General features: G+C 58.5%; 4 non-coding genes across 4 annotated transcripts; all 4 read left to right on the forward strand.

The window, feature by feature from the left end:
• Positions 1-5369: 5369 nt before the first annotated feature.
• Positions 5370-5464, forward strand: LOC131837702 (small nucleolar RNA SNORD116). The gene has a single exon (XR_009356295.1). It is a non-coding gene; the product is annotated as a small nucleolar RNA SNORD116 (small nucleolar RNA).
• A 2989-nt stretch (positions 5465-8453) lies between these two features.
• On the forward strand, positions 8454-8548 carry LOC131837703 (small nucleolar RNA SNORD116). The gene has a single exon (XR_009356296.1). It is a non-coding gene; the product is annotated as a small nucleolar RNA SNORD116 (small nucleolar RNA).
• A 2986-nt stretch (positions 8549-11534) lies between these two features.
• Positions 11535-11629, forward strand: LOC131837667 (small nucleolar RNA SNORD116). Its single transcript, XR_009356262.1, has one exon. It is a non-coding gene; the product is annotated as a small nucleolar RNA SNORD116 (small nucleolar RNA).
• Positions 11630-14611: 2982 nt separating this feature from the next.
• LOC131837668 (small nucleolar RNA SNORD116) lies at positions 14612-14706 on the forward strand. Its single transcript, XR_009356263.1, has one exon. It is a non-coding gene; the product is annotated as a small nucleolar RNA SNORD116 (small nucleolar RNA).
• Positions 14707-15332: the final 626 nt, after the last annotated feature.

Raw genomic sequence — 15332 nt, forward strand, 5'->3', positions numbered from 1 at the left:
CTGAGGGTTGCTGCGGGGAGGGGGATTGGGAGAAATGGGGTGGGGTTATGGACATTGGGGAGGGTATGTGCTTTGGTGAGTGCTGTGAAGTGTGTAAACCTGGTGATTCACAGACCTGTACTCCCGGGGATAAAAATATATGTTTATAAAAAATAAAAAAAAAATTTAAAAAAGGAAAAAAAATTATGATAGATGATTTTGTTCAGATCTTTAATATCATTATGGATCATTATTGCTACTTTTTGCATCATTGGGACTTTACATTTATCTTTTCATTTTTTGGTGTGAAAAACTATAAATTTTATAAAATCTTTCTAAGGCCTTAATTTTATTTTAAAATGTTTTACTTATGTATTTATGACATATCATGAGCTCACAAGAGTGGGGAGAGACAGAGGGAGAGAGAGAATTGCAAGTAGACTCTAAGTTGGGCACAGAGCCTGATGCAAGATTTGATCTCATGATCTGAGACCATGACATGAATGAAAACCAATAGTTGGGTGCTTAATTCATTAAGACAACCAGGTGCCCCCTATGGCCTTTATTTAAATGATAAAGAACCAAATTCAAAAAAGATTTTTCTAAAACACAAAGAAATTCAATTTTCCATATGGTCTTTGTCTCTTAAACAATATTATTTTAGGTTAATCAAGTGAATAGATAATAAAATTGCATATATTAATTTATTAATCATTTTTTATAATTTGAAATATCCATAAATAAGAAAAATAGTCTGTGTCTTCCTTGTCAGGATCATATAGAAGGTTTATGTTACCTGGAACCTGGTGTTTAATATTTTAGGAAGAGGTCAATGTTTGTTTCTTTTATTTTTTTAAAGATTTTATTTATTTATTTGACAGAGAGAGATCACAAATAGGCAGAGAGGCAGGCAGAGAGAGAGGAGGAAGCAGGCTCCGCAGAGAGCCCGATGCGGGACTCAATCCCAGGACCCTGAGATCATGACCTGAGCTGAAGGCAGCGGCTTAACCCACTGAGCCACCCAGGCGCCCAAATCAATGTTTGTTTCTTGACAATGTTCTTGTCACACATTTCTACAGTGAGTAGTTGTATTTGTGTTCTCTTTATACTTATATATGTGTGTATGTATGTAGATATATATTTACATAAAGTGTGTATTTATTTTTCCAGAATGTAGCAAGGCCATTGAAATGAAATCAATAGTAATGAACAAAATAGACTTGAACACTAATAATTCTAACATCATAAATTAAAAGAGCCCTATCAGATACTGAAGTAAACTCCAGAATTTCCACTATTCAAATAAATATATATCTATATATAATCTATATCTATCTATCTATATATTGAGAAAAATATTTGAGGATGAATATAAATTATAGGAACACTAGAATATATTTCAGTATAATCAAATGATCCTACAAATAATCACTTGTATATTTTCCCATCTGTATATTTATATAATATTTATTTTAATATAAAAGTGCATTTGTAGTGCTTGCTTGTTATTTCAAGGTATAGAAGTGTATCACATATAATATTTATGCTTTAAGGGGCAGGTATTAAAAATGTACTACCCTGGGGCACCTGGGTGGCTCAGTGGGTTAAGCCTCTGCCCTCGGCTCAGGTCATGATTTCAGGGTCCTGGGATCGAACCCCACATAGGGCTCTCAGCTTGGTGGGGAGCCCACTTTCCCCTCTCTCTCTCTGCCTGCCTCTCTGCCTATTTGTGATCTCTGCCTGTCAAGTAAATAAATAAAATCTTTAAAAAAAAATGTACAACCCAGGGGCACCTGGGTGGCTCAGTTGGGTAAGTGTCTGACTGCTCAGTTGGGTAAGTGTCTGACTGTTGGTTTCAGTTCAGGTCATGATCTCATTGTCATGGGATTGAGCCCAAGATCAGGCTCTGTTCTCAGCATGGAGCCTGCTTGATATTCTCTTTCTTTTCTCCCTTTGCTCCTTCCCCTGATTGTCTCTCTCTAAAAAAAATAAATTTTTTTAAATTAAAATAAAAATGTACATCCCAGTATGTTTTAGAAAGACGTCCTTTTGGGGTGCCTGGGTGGCTCAGTAGGTTAAAGCCTCTGCCTTCAGCTCAGGTCATGATCTTGGGGTCCTGGGATCAAGCCCCACATCGGGCTCTCTGCTCGGCAGGGAGCCTGCTTCCTCCTCTCTCTCTCTGCCTGCCACTCTGCCTACTTGTGATCTCTGTCTGTCAAATAAATAAATAAATTAGATCTTTAAAAAGAAGTCCTTTCTTTCTAAGATTGTGAACAAGACAACAGTGTCCTCTCCTATCACATCTATTTATATTGTTCTGTACAGTCATAAACCAAGAAAAGTAAATAAAAAGCATAAAAATCAGAAAGTAAGACAAAGGGCTTTTTTACAAGAAACTCAATTACCTATATTAGAAAATATCAAAAAATCTACAATAACAATCCCAGGACTAAAACTGAGTTTAGCAAGATTGCAGGATACAAGATCAATATATAAAAGTCAATTATATTACTATATACTAGCAATAAACACATGGAATTTGAAATAAATGCCATTTACAATAGCACAAATATGAGCTACTTATGTAATAAAATGCAGTACAATATATGCAGTATCTCTATGACGAAAATGCAAAACACTGATTAAAATTATCAAAGAAGACCTAAGTAAATATAGAGATATACACTATTCATGGATCAGAAGTCTCAGTATTGTATAGTTGTTAGTTATTCCAATTTCATGTGTAGATTCACTACAATGCAAGTAAAGATCACTGTATGCCTGTTTGTAGTTATCAACAAGATATTTCTAAAATTCATACTAAAGGTAGATTAACTAGAATAGCAAAAGAGATTAAGAAAATGTAAATAGAAGCACCCGGGTGGCTCAGTTGTTAGGTGTCTACCTTTGGCTCAGGTCACAATTCCTGGGTTCTGAGATCGAGCCCCACAGCAGGTGCCTTCCTGAGTGGGGAGCCTGCTTTTCCCTCTCTCACCCACTCTGCTGTGTTCCTTCTTTTGATGTGTCCCTCTCTGTCAAATAAATAAATAAAATCTTTAAAAACAAGAAAATGTAAATAAATTTAGAGAACTCACATTATGTTATTTTAAAGCTTACTGTAAAACTATAGTATACAATAAAGTGTTAGTAAAGGTATTAAAGCACAAAGAAGATAATATCAGTTCAAGAGTCATGCAGAAAGATACCATGGGTGGTTTCTGTAATGCTGGCAATGTTTGTTTCTGGATATGTTTGTTGGAAAATTTCCATTTTGAAAGATGAAAATGAACTTACCTCTATAATTGAAATCATGCACATTACTGTATCATTATTATACTTCAAAAAAAGTTTAAAATATTATATAAACTTGCCATTTTGGAAGATACAAATTAAGTGAGCTCAATAATTTAAGAATACACTTTGCTCTATATTAGACTTGGAAAAAAGGTTAAAATATCACATATACTCTAAATACTAGATAATACATTACCAAGAAATGTATTTAATTTAAATGTAGGTAATACATTACCAAGAAATATTATGGAATACTGTGTTTCTTGGGGCCTGATGTTCTCAGAATATTCAAGAGTGTTCTTCTTTTGGACAACATTTCAATCAGCTCTTGAACAGGGGTGGTAAATTCAATCACCATAATGAAAATGGAGCTTACTTAAAAAAGAGCATTATCTATTTAACCACAGGCAAGTCAGAAACCATAAGCTCATTATGTATATAAGTATTCATATTTTGTACATATTAAAATATTTTTGATTAGCTTATTGAATTCCAAGTTCATGTTATAATGAAGGAAGACATATTTACAAAAATAATTTTGGCAATATTTTACTCCTACATTAATTGACATGAAAATCATCATTTCAAAATTACTATACAGAAAATTCTATTGACTTATAAATCCTGATGGTAGAATATGGGCTCACCACTGAACAGAGGTGTACCGGGCAAGGAGTATTCGCATGTTTATTTGGAGGCACAGCCTACAAAGGCCCCTAACTGTGGACAGATCAGTGCCCTGGGTGGGAATGGGCCCATTCAGTCAGGAGTTAAGCTGGCCCTCAACGGGACAGGGGCACCAACTGCCAAGGGCTGTGCTGCCTGCATGGCAAGGTACTTTCAGCTGAGTAGGCGGACATGAGGCCTATGCAGAGTTCATGGCCGCCCCAACTATCGCTAGGGCTTTGGGTCAGTGTAAGGCTCGGACCTCAAGACCAAGGAGTGGCAGTCTTCAAGTGTGCCCTGGAATATAATCGATACTTGCTGAGGATCTGTCTCCTCCAGGCACGCTGTGACAATCAGTAAGATAAACACCACATTGCAGAGGCCTCCCTTCCCACCAGCAAGTGCAAAGAGAGACAGCTAGTGTGCAATGCCAGAAGGACTTGAACAGAGGGTGTCTCTGGCTTTGTTTAGTAACACCCGGGGGTGTAAAAAGTGGAGACTGGAGACTCTGTGGAACTGATCTTGTGGCGCAGCAAAGAAGGTGGGCGGCCAAGGGTCCTTGTCGAGGAGGGCTCTATCCAGGCTAGGAGGACTACACCAAAGGGCGACCACATGATGGCCACCCCGACTGCAGAATATACTGAACAGTCACCTCCCTCCAAACTGGCCACAGGGCCTACAAGGGCTCCAAGCCCTCACAGGCCAGGGCCACACCCAAACGTAAACCACGTCAGGACACACGCATTAACGTGCCCCTACACACACACACATACATACACACACACACACACACACACACACACACACCAGCAAGCTCCCACACACACATTGAATACATGCAGACTCACAATCGACCTCACAGAGACTGACGAATCGGCGGATCTGCCCGGCCGGAATGGGTGGCCTCTTGCCCGGTTGCAGCCAAGCCTGAGGGACAGATGGTCCTCAGAGGCAGATGCAAGGCTTCCCCCCAGGCACGTTCTGAGCCGAGTGGCGAGCTGTTCCCCTGGGTCCGGGGATCACGCGGGCATGCATCATTTCCACACTTGTCAGGTGCGGTGGCCACGCCAGGCAGACCCACGGTCGGCCCAGAGAAGATGGCCTTCCTGTTCTCGGATGCGCGGAGCTAGGCCGATCCGCAGAAGACGTGCGGTCCAGCGTGGGCAGGCTGAGGACGGATCGGCGAGACGGTAAGCCTTCCCCTGTCTTGGTGGAACTGGGGACGGCGGGATAGCCCGCGCCGGCCGCAGAGGCTGCCAGTGCACGCCAGCCTTGCGGCTCCCGGCTCCCGGTGCGAGGTTGCACCGTTCCTCTTGCTCAGGGGCGTGGGTCCATACGGGCCGCTGCCGCAGGGCTCTGAGGCCATCGGCTTCCCCTCCGAGCCACCCTGCCTGGCCCGTTCCGTCGGCCAGGCGGCCCCCAATGTGCCTGGATCGATGATGACTCCCTCATTCTGCATTCCTTGGAAAAGCTGAACAAAATGAGTGAGAACACCCTACCGTCGTTCTCATCGAAACTGAGGTCCAGCACGTTGTCTTCCCCGGGGCAGAAAGTAGGAGCGAGGGACAGCTTCCCCTCGGTCACATGCCGGTAGCCACCACCACCACCACCACCAGCACTTCCACCACCAACACCAACACCAACACCTCCCCGACCGCCTCCGCCGCCGCAACTGTCGGCACCGCCAGCACCGCCAGCACCCCCAGCTCTAGCCCCCTAGGGACCTCGGCCAGAACAGCGGCGTGTGCGGCTCAGGGCCTGCGAGGCGTTTCCCCGCCTTAGCCGGGCGGAGGTCCTGGGAGGCGCAGCCGGGCTCTTGTGTCGAGTCGGGCAGATGGTATCCCGTTCGTGGGAGTCCGTCAGGGAGGCGCTGGGTGAGGCCCTCTGAGCTCCTGTCACGGAGCAGCGTGGGCCGGGGTGGTGGTTCAGGCAGAGCTCCTGGGGGATCGTGAGGTAGAGGGTGCAGCGGCAGGCGCCTTGGGTTGCGAGGAGAGCCCCGGGGCCCGTCACCCCGGTGGCATCGTTGGTGTGCCCCGTGTGCTTGTGGGTAGAGGGCAGAGGCCCACGGCCAGGACGCTGTCCTTGACAGCCCCTGAGGTTAAGCCCGTGGAGGCCCAGTGGGGCCCCACAAGGCCCGTGCCGTGAGACCAGGGCGATCGTGGAGCCGCCGTGCAGGCTCTCGGCCGACCCAGAATCGGTTGGGACGGGGGAGGAAGGCAGGTGGGCTGCTGGCGGGGAGCTGCGTGGCCCGAGCCTCTGGCTGTAATCTGCCACAAGCGTTCAATGCTTTGGGGGCTGTGGGGGCCGTGCCCGACATCACCTGTCCCCGCTGGGCGGCCACCTGGTGGCTCCGGGGACTGGCCCGGGGCACGTCGGGGCCGCGTTTCGGTCCCTTGGCGGAGTGGCCTCGGGGTCTCCGTCCGCGAGGAGCGGCGATCTGTGGGCGTCTCCCAGGGACCCCCAGGAGTGCCATTGCGATGAACCCCCCAGCACGGCCGGGACGCTGTCCGCGGGCGCAAGCCACGGGAGCCGTGGAGGGCTTGCTCCCCACCGCCAGGCCTGGGCATGGGCAGCTGTAGGTATTTCTGAGAGAGTCCCAGAAACTTGTGCCCCAGATGCCCCGCAGCCCAGTGGGATGGGGAACGCTCGAGAACTGTCCTTGCTCGCCTGCGCCCTAGGCAGGATGGGGCAAGCCCCGCGAAGCACGGTTCCCAGTCCAGCGCTGTGGCCTGGCCGGACGTGGAGCTGGGCCAAGGTCAGCTGCCCTGGGGCTGGAGGAGAGGTGGCTTCCTTCCCTTGCTCCTCACGCCTTCCCGTGGCGTCGCAGCGGGTGAGCGATGCCGCCAGGGCCAGAGTCCTCGGACCCACGCCGAGCGAGGGGCCCTGCCTCGCGTCCCGCCTGGTGCCTGACGGAAACGTCCACTGGGCTTGTGGCCGAGCGTTTCAAGATCCCTGCCTTGGAGGAGCGAGGCACGTGGGAGCCCAGGGTGGGCGGGATTTGCCGAGCCGGCGGGAGCCTGCGCACCTGGGGAGCGAGCTGCTGGATGAGTGCTCGCTCCCTCAGGGGCGGGGCCCACGAAGCCCGCTGGTCGTGGACACACCCATGCCCTGGGTGGGAATGGGCCCTGCTTTCAGTGGGAGGGTCAGCTGGCCCTTGGCGGGTCATGAGAACCGCTTGCCAAGAGGTGTGCTGCCTGGCCCTGCAGGGCCTTGCGGCTGAGAGCAAGGGCGGTGGCCCTTGGCCCGGAGTCCAAGCCCCTTGTCCTCTCGCGAGGGCCTTGGAGCGGCGTCGGGTCAGCGCCTGATGTGCCAGGGCTTGCCGTTTCCGTGGGCCCCGGGATTTTGTCGGCGGTCGCCGAGGGTCTCTCTCCTGCGGTCACGGTGGGTGACGCTGGGGCAAGCGTCAGGGTGACAGAGTTCACATCGCAGTGGCCTCCGTCTCTGGCACCGGGTGTGGCGAGCCAGAGCCGGCGTGCTCTGCTTTGCCAGGAGACCCTGGACACGCGTTCCGTCTGGCCTCCTCCCGTCAGACCACGGGGGTGTCGAACGTGGCGCTCGAGGATTCCGTGGCACCAAACTTCCGGAGCGGCGTGCCAGGCCGGGAGGCCAGGGGACCCTGTCCCGGGAGGGCTGTGAACGGGCGTGAGGCTCCCTCCAAGGGCGACCACCCCGTGGCCACACCGACTGCGGAAACGCGCCCACCCGCCACCGCCCACCTACATGTCCACGTGGCCCACAAGGGCTCCTAGCCCTCACACGCCAGGGCCAAACCCAACCTTACACCACTTCCCCAAACAGGCTCACATGCGCACGACCATACACACACACACACACACACACACAGACACACACACATACACACACACACACATGCACACACACCCATCAACACACGCTCGCGTACTCGGCCCACGCAGACACACCCCCGACCTCACAGAGACCCACGTGTCCGCGGCCTTGCCCGGTCGGCATGCGTGGCCTCCTGTCCGGCTGCCGCCAAGCCTGAGGGACAGAGGGTCCGCACCAGGCGGAGGCAAGGCTTCCCCCCAGGCATGTTCTGAGAGGCATGGCGAGCTGTACCCCTGGGTCCGTGGCTCACGCGAGCGTGCTACTTTTTAAAACTTGTCAGGTGCGTTTTCCACGCCAGGCGGGCCCCCGGTCGGCCCAGAGAAGATGGCCTTCCTGTCCTCTGATGCGCGGAGCTTGGCCGGGTCCGCGGAAGACGTGCGGTCCAGCGAGGGCAGGCTGAGGACGGATCGGCGAGACGGTAAGCCTTCCCCTGTCTTGGTGGAACTGGGGACGGCGGGATAGCCCGCGCCGGCCGCAGAGGCTGCCAGTGCACGCCAGCCTTGCGGCTCCCGGCTCCCGGCTCCCGGTGCGAGGTTGCACCGTTCCTCTTGCTCAGGGGCGTGGGTCCATACGGGCCGCTGCCGCAGGGCTCTGAGGCCATCGGCTTCCCCTCCGAGCCACCCTGCCTGGCCCGTTCCGTCGGCCAGGCGGCCCCCAATGTGCCTGGATCGATGATGACTCCCTCATTCTGCATTCCTTGGAAAAGCTGAACAAAATGAGTGAGAACACCCTACCGTCGTTCTCATCGAAACTGAGGTCCAGCACGTTGTCTTCCCCGGGGCAGAAAGTAGGAGCGAGGGACAGCTTCCCCTCGGTCACATGCCGGTAGCCACCACCACCACCACCACCAGCACTTCCACCACCAACACCAACACCAACACCTCCCCGACCGCCTCCGCCGCCGCAACTGTCGGCACCGCCAGCACCGCCAGCACCCCCAGCTCTAGCCCCCTAGGGACCTCGGCCAGAACAGCGGCGAGTGCGGCTCAGGGCCTGCGAGGCGTTTCCCCGCCTTAGCCGGGCGGAGGTCCTGGGAGGCGCAGCCGGGCTCTTGTGTCGAGTCGGGCAGATGGTATCCCGTTCGTGGGAGTCCGTCAGGGAGGAGCTGGGTGAGGCCCTCTGAGCTCCTGTCACAGAGCAGCGTGCGCCGGGGTGGTGCTTCAGGCAGAGCTCCTGGGGGATCGTGAGGTAGAGGGTGCAGCGGCAGGCGCCTGGGTTGCGAGGAGAGCCCCGGGGCCCGTCATCCCGGTGGCATCGTTGGTGTGCCCCGTGTGCTTGTGGGTAGGGGGCAGAGGCCCACGGCCAGGACGCTGTCCTTGACAGCCCTTGAGGTTAAGCCCGTGGAGGCCCAGTGGGGCCCCACAAGGCCCGTTCCGTGAGACCAGGGCGAACGTGGAGCCGCCGTGCAGGCTCTCGGCCGACCCAGAATCGGTTGGGACGGGGGAGGAAGGCAGGTGGGCTGCTGGCGGGGAGCTGCGTAGCCCGAGCCTCTGGCTGTAATCTGCCACAAGCGTTCAATGCTTTGGGGGCTGTGGGGGCTGTGCCCGACATCACCCGTCCCCGCTGGGCGGCCACCTGGTGGCTCCGGGGACTGGCCCGGGGCACGTCGGGGCCGCGTTTCGGTCCCTTGGCGGAGTGGCCCCGGGGTCTCCGTCCGCGAGGAGCGGCGATCTGTGGGCGTCTCCCAGGTACCCCCAGGAGTGCCATTGCGATGAACCCCCCAGCACGGCCGGGACAATGTCCGCAGGCGCAAGCCACGGGAGCCGTGGAGGGCTTGCTCCCCACCGCCAGGCCTGGGCATGGGCAGCTGTAGGTATTTCTGAGAGGGTTCCAGAAATTTGTGCCCCAGATGCCCCGCTGCCCAGTGGGATGGGGAACGCTCGAGAACTGTCCTTGCTCGCCTGCGCCCTAGGCAGGATGGGGCAAGCCCCGCGAAGCACGGTTCCCAGTCCAGCGCTGTGGCATGGCCGGACGTGGTGCTGGGCCAATGTAAGCTGCCGTGGGGCTGGAGGAGAGGTGGCTTCCTTCCCTTGCTCCTCACGCCTTCCCGTGGCGTCGCAGCGGGTGAACGATGCCGCCAGGGCCAGAGTCCTCGGACCCACGCCGAGCGAGGGGCCCTGCCTCGCGTCCCGCCTGGTGCCTGACGGAAACGTCCACTGGGCTTGTGGCCGATCGTTTCAAGATCCCTGCCTTGGAGGAGCGAGGCACGTGGGAGCCCAGGGTGGGCGGGACTTGCCGAGCCGGCGGGAGCCTGCGCACCTGGGGAGCGAGCTGCTGGATGAGTGCTCGCTCCCTCAGGGGCGGGGCCCACGAAGCCCGCTGGTCGTGGACAGACCCATGCCCTGGGTGGGAATGGGCCCTGCTTTCAGTGGGAGGGTCAGCTGGCCCTCGGTGGGTCATGAGAACCGCTTGCCAAGAGGTGTGCTGCCTTGCCCTGCAGGGCCTTGCGGCTGAGAGCAAGGGCGGTGGCCCTTGGCCCGGAGTCCAAGCCCCTTGTCCTCTCGCGAGGGCCTTGGAGCGGCGTCGGGTCAGTGCCTGATGTGCCAGGGCTGGCCGTTTCCGTGGGCCCCGGGATTTTGTCGGCGGTCGCCGAGGGTCTCTCTCCTGCGGTCACGGTGGGTGACGCTGGGGCAAGCGTCAGGGTGACAGAGTTCACATCGCAGTGGCCTCCGTCTCCGGCACCGGGTGTGGCGAGCCAGAGCCGGCGTGCTCTGCTTTGCCAGGAGACCTTGGACACGCGTTCCGTCTGGCCTCCTCCCGTCAGACCACGGGGGTGTCGAACGTGGCGCTCGAGGATTCCGTGGCACCAAACTTCCGGAGCGGCGTGCCAGGCCGGGAGGCCAGGGGACCCTGTCCCGGGAGGGCTGTGAACGGGCGTGAGGCTCCCTCCAAAGGCGACCAACCCTTGGCCACACCGACTGCGGAAACGCGCCCACCCGCCACCGCCCTCCTACATGTCCACGTGGCCCACAAGGGCTCCTAGCCCTCACACGCCAGGGCCAAACCCAACCTTACACCACTTCCCCAAACAGGCTCACATGCGCACGACCCTACACACACACACACACACACACAGACACACACACATACACACACACACACATGCACACACACCCATCAACACACGCACGCGTACTCGGCCCACGCAGACACACCCCCGACCCCACGGAGACCCACGTGTCCGAGGCCTTGCCCGGCCGGCATGCGTGGCCTCCTGTCCGGCTGCCGCCAAGCCTGAGGGACAGAGGGTCCGCACCAGGCGGAGGCAAGGCTTCCCCCCAGGCATGTTCTGAGAGGCATGGCGAGCTGTACCCCTGGGTCCGTGGCTCACGCGAGCGTGCTACTTTTCCACACTTGTCAGGTGCGTTGTCCACGCCAGGCGGGCCCCCGGTCGGCCCAGAGAAGATGGCCTTCCTGTCCTCGGATGCGCGGAGCTTGGCCGGGTACGCGGAAGTCGTGCGGTCCAGCGCGGGCAGGCTGAGGACGGATCGGCGAGACGGTAAGCCTTCCCCTGTCTCGGTGGAACTGGGGACGGCGGGATAGCCCGCGCCGGCCGCAGAGGCTGCCAGTGCGGGCCAGCCTTGCGGCTCCCGGCTCCCGGCTCCCGGTGCGAGGTTGCACCGTTCCTCTTGCTCAGGGGCGTGGGTCCATACGGGCCGCTGCCGCAGGGCTCTGAGGCCATCGGCTTCCCCTCCGAGCCACCCTGCCTGGCCCGTTCCGTCGGCCAGGCGGCCCCCAATGTGCCTGGATCGATGATGACTCCCTCATTCTGCATTCCTTGGAAAAGCTGAACAAAATGAGTGAGAACTCCCTACCGTCGTTCTCATCGAAACTGAGGTCCAGCACGTTGTCTCCCCCGGGGCAGAAAGTAGGAGCGAGGGATCGCTTCCCCTCGGTCACATGCCAGTAGCCACCACCACCACCACCACCAGCACTTCCACCACCAACACCAACACCAACACCATCACCTCCCCCACCGCCTCCGCCGCCGCAACCGTCGGCACCGCCAGCACCGCCAGCACCCCCAGCTCTAGCCCCCGAGGGACCTCGGCCAGAACAACGGCGTGTGAGGCTCAGGGCCTGCGAGGCGTTTCCCCGCCTTAGCCGGTCGGAGGTCCTGGGAGGCGCAGCCGGGCTCTTGTGTCGAATCGGGCAGATGGTATACCGTTCGTGGGAGTCCGTCAGGGAGGCGCTGGGTGAGGCCCTCTGAGCTCCTGTCACGGAGCAGCGTGGGCCGGGGTGGTGGTTCAGGCAGAGCTCCTGGGGGATCGTGAGGTAGAGGGTGCAGCGGCAGGCGCCTTGGGTTGCGAGGAGAGCCCCGGGGCCCGTCACCCCGGTGGCATCGTTGGTGTGCCCCGTGTGCTTGTGGGTAGAGGGCAGAGGCCCACGGCCAGGACGCTGTCCTTGACAGCCCCTGAGGTTAAGCCCGTGGAGGCCCAGTGGGGCCCCACAAGGCCCGTGCCGTGAGACCAGGGCGATCGTGGAGCCGCCGTGCAGGCTCTCGGCCGACCCAGAATCGGTTGGGACGGGGGAGGAAGGCAGGTGGGCTGCTGGCGGGGAGCTGCGTGGCCCGAGCCTCTGGCTGTAATCTGCCACAAGCATTCAATGCTTTGGGGGCTGTGGGGGCCGTGCCCGACATCACCCGTCCCCGCTGGGCGGCCACCTGGTGGCTCCGGGGACTGGCCCGGGGCACGTCGGGGCCGCGTTTCGGTCCCTTGGCGGAGTGGCCTCGGGGTCTCCGTCCGCGAGGAGCGGCGATCTGTGGGCGTCTCCCAGGGACCCCCAGGAGTGCCATTGCGATGAACCCCCCAGCACGGCCGGGACGCTGTCCGCGGGCGCAAGCCACGGGAGCCGTGGAGGGCTTGCTCCCCACCGCCAGGCCTGGGCATGGGCAGCTGTAGGTATTTCTGAGAGGGTCCCAGAAACTTGTGCCCCAGATGCCCCGCTGCCCAGTGGGATGGGGAACGCTCGAGAACTGTCCTTGCTCGCCTGCGCCCTAGGCAGGATGGGGCAAGCCCCGCGAAGCACGGTTCCCATTCCAGCGCTGTGGCCTGGCCGGACGTGGAGCTGGGCCAAGGTCAGCTGCCGTGGGGCTGGAGGAGAGGTGGCTTCCTTCCCTTGCTCCTCACGCCTTCCCGTGGCGTCGCAGCGGGTGAGCGATGCCGATAGGGCCAGAGTCTTCGGACCCACGCCGGGCGAGGGGCCCTGCCTCGCGTCCCGCCTGGTGCCTGACGGAAACGTCCACTGGGCTTGTGGCCGAGCGTTTCAAGATCCCTGCCTTGGAGGAGCGAGGCACGTGGGAGCCCAGGGTGGGCGGGACTTGCCGAGCCGGCGGGAGCCTGCGCACCTGGGGAGCGAGCTGCTGGATGAGTGCTCGCTCCCTCAGGGGCGGGGCCCACGAAGCCCGCTGGTCGTGGACACACCCATGCCCTGGGTGGGAATGGGCCCTGCTTTCAGTGGGAGGGTCAGCTGGCCCTCGGCGGGTCATGAGAACCGCTTGCCAAGAGGTGGGCTGCCTGGCCCTGCAGGGCCTTGCGGCTGAGAGCAAGGGCGGTGGCCCTTGGCCCGGAGTCCAAGCCCCTTGTCCTCTCGCGAGGGCCTTGGAGCGGCGTCGGGTCAGCGCCTGATGTGCCAGGGCTTGCCGTTTCCGTGGGCCCCGGGATTTTGTCGGCGGTCGCCGAGGGTCTCTCTCCTGCGGTCACGCTGGGTGACGCTGGGGCAAGCGTCAGGGTGACAGAGTTCACATCGCAGTGGCCTCCGTCTCCGGCACCGGGTGTGGCGAGCCAGAGCCGGCGTGCTCTGCTTTGCCAGGAGACCTTGGACACGCGTTCCGTCTGGCATCCTCCCGTCAGACCACGGGGGTGTCGAACGTGGCGCTCGAGGATTCCGTGGCACCAAACTTCCGGAGCGGCGTGCCAGGCCGGGAGGCCAGAGGACCCTGTCCTGGGAGGGCTGTGAACGGGCGTGAGGCTCCCTCCAAGGGCGACCACCCCGTGGCCACACCGACTGCGGAAACGCGCCCACCCGCCACCGCCCTCCTACATGTCCACGTGGCCCACAAGGGCTCCTAGCCCTCACACGCCAGGGCCAAACCCAACCTTACACCACTTCCCCAAACAGGCTCACATGCGCACGACCCTACACACACACACACACACAGACACACACACATACACACACACACACATGCACACACACCCATCAACACACGCTCGCGTACTCGGCCCACGCAGACACACCCCCGACCTCACGGAGACCCACGTGTCCGCGGCCTTGCCCGGCCGGCATGCGTGGCCTCCTGTCCGGCTGCCGCCAAGCCTGAGGGACAGAGGGTCCGCACCAGGCGGAGGCAAGGCTTCCCCCCAGGCATGTTCTGAGAGGCATGGCGAGCTGTACCCCTGGGTCCGTGGCTCACGCGAGCGTGCTACTTTTTCACACTTGTCAGGTGCGTTGTCCACGCCAGGCGGGCCCCCGGTCGGCCCAGAGAAGATGGCCTTCCGGTCCTCGGATGCGCGGAGCTTGGCCGGGTCCGCGGAAGACGTGCGGTCCAGCGCGGGCAGGCTGAGGACGGATCGGCGAGACGGTAAGCCTTCCCCTGTCTCGGTGGAACTGGGGACGGCGGGATAGCCCGCGGCTGCCGCAGAGTCTGCCAGTGCGCGCCAGCCTTGCGGCTCCCGCCTCCCGGTGCTAGGTTGCACCGTTCCTCTTGCTCAGGGGTGTGGGTCCATACGGGCCGCTGCCGCAGGGCTCTGAGGCCATCGGCTTCCCCTCCGAGCCACCCTGCCTGGGCCGTTCCGTCGGCCAGGCGGCCCCCAATGTGCCTGGATCGATGATGACTCCCTCATTCTGCATTCCTTGGAAAAGCTGAACAAAATGAGTGAGAACTCCCTACCGTCGTTCTCATCGAAACTGAGGTCCAGCACGTTGTCTCCCCCGGGGCAGAAAGTAGGAGCGAGGGACAGTTTCCCCTCGCTCACATGCCGGTAGCCACCACCACCACCACCACCAGCACTTCCACCACCAACACCAACACCAACACCACCACCTCCCCCACCGCCTCCGCCGCCGCAACCGTCGGCACCGCCAGCACCCCCAGCTCTAGCCCCCGAGGGACCTCGGCCAGAACAGCGGCGTGTGCGGCTCAGGGCCTGCCAGGCGTTTCCCCGCCTTAGCCGGTCGGAGGTCCTGGGAGGCGGAGCCGGGCTCTTGTGTCGCGTCGGGCAGATGGTATCCCGTTCGTGGGAGTCCGTCAGGGAGGCGCTGGGTGAGGCCCTCTGAGCTCCTGTCACGGAACAGCGTGGGCCGGGGTGGTGCTTCAGGCAGAGCTCCTGGGGGATCGTGAGGTAGAGGGTGCAGCGGCAGGCGCGTTGGGTTGCGAGGAGAGCCCCGGGGCCCGTCACGCCGGTGGCATCGTTGGTGTGCCCCGTGTGCTTGTGGGTAGAGGGCAGAGGCCCACGGCCAGGACGCTGTCCTTGACAGCCCCTGAGGTTAAGCCCGTGGAGGCCCAGTGGGGCCCCACAAGGCCCGTGCCGTGAGACCAGGGC

This window comes from Mustela lutreola, chromosome 7 (genome assembly GCF_030435805.1).
Source record: "Mustela lutreola isolate mMusLut2 chromosome 7, mMusLut2.pri, whole genome shotgun sequence".
In the NCBI taxonomy this organism is placed as follows: Eukaryota; Metazoa; Chordata; class Mammalia; order Carnivora; family Mustelidae; genus Mustela; species Mustela lutreola.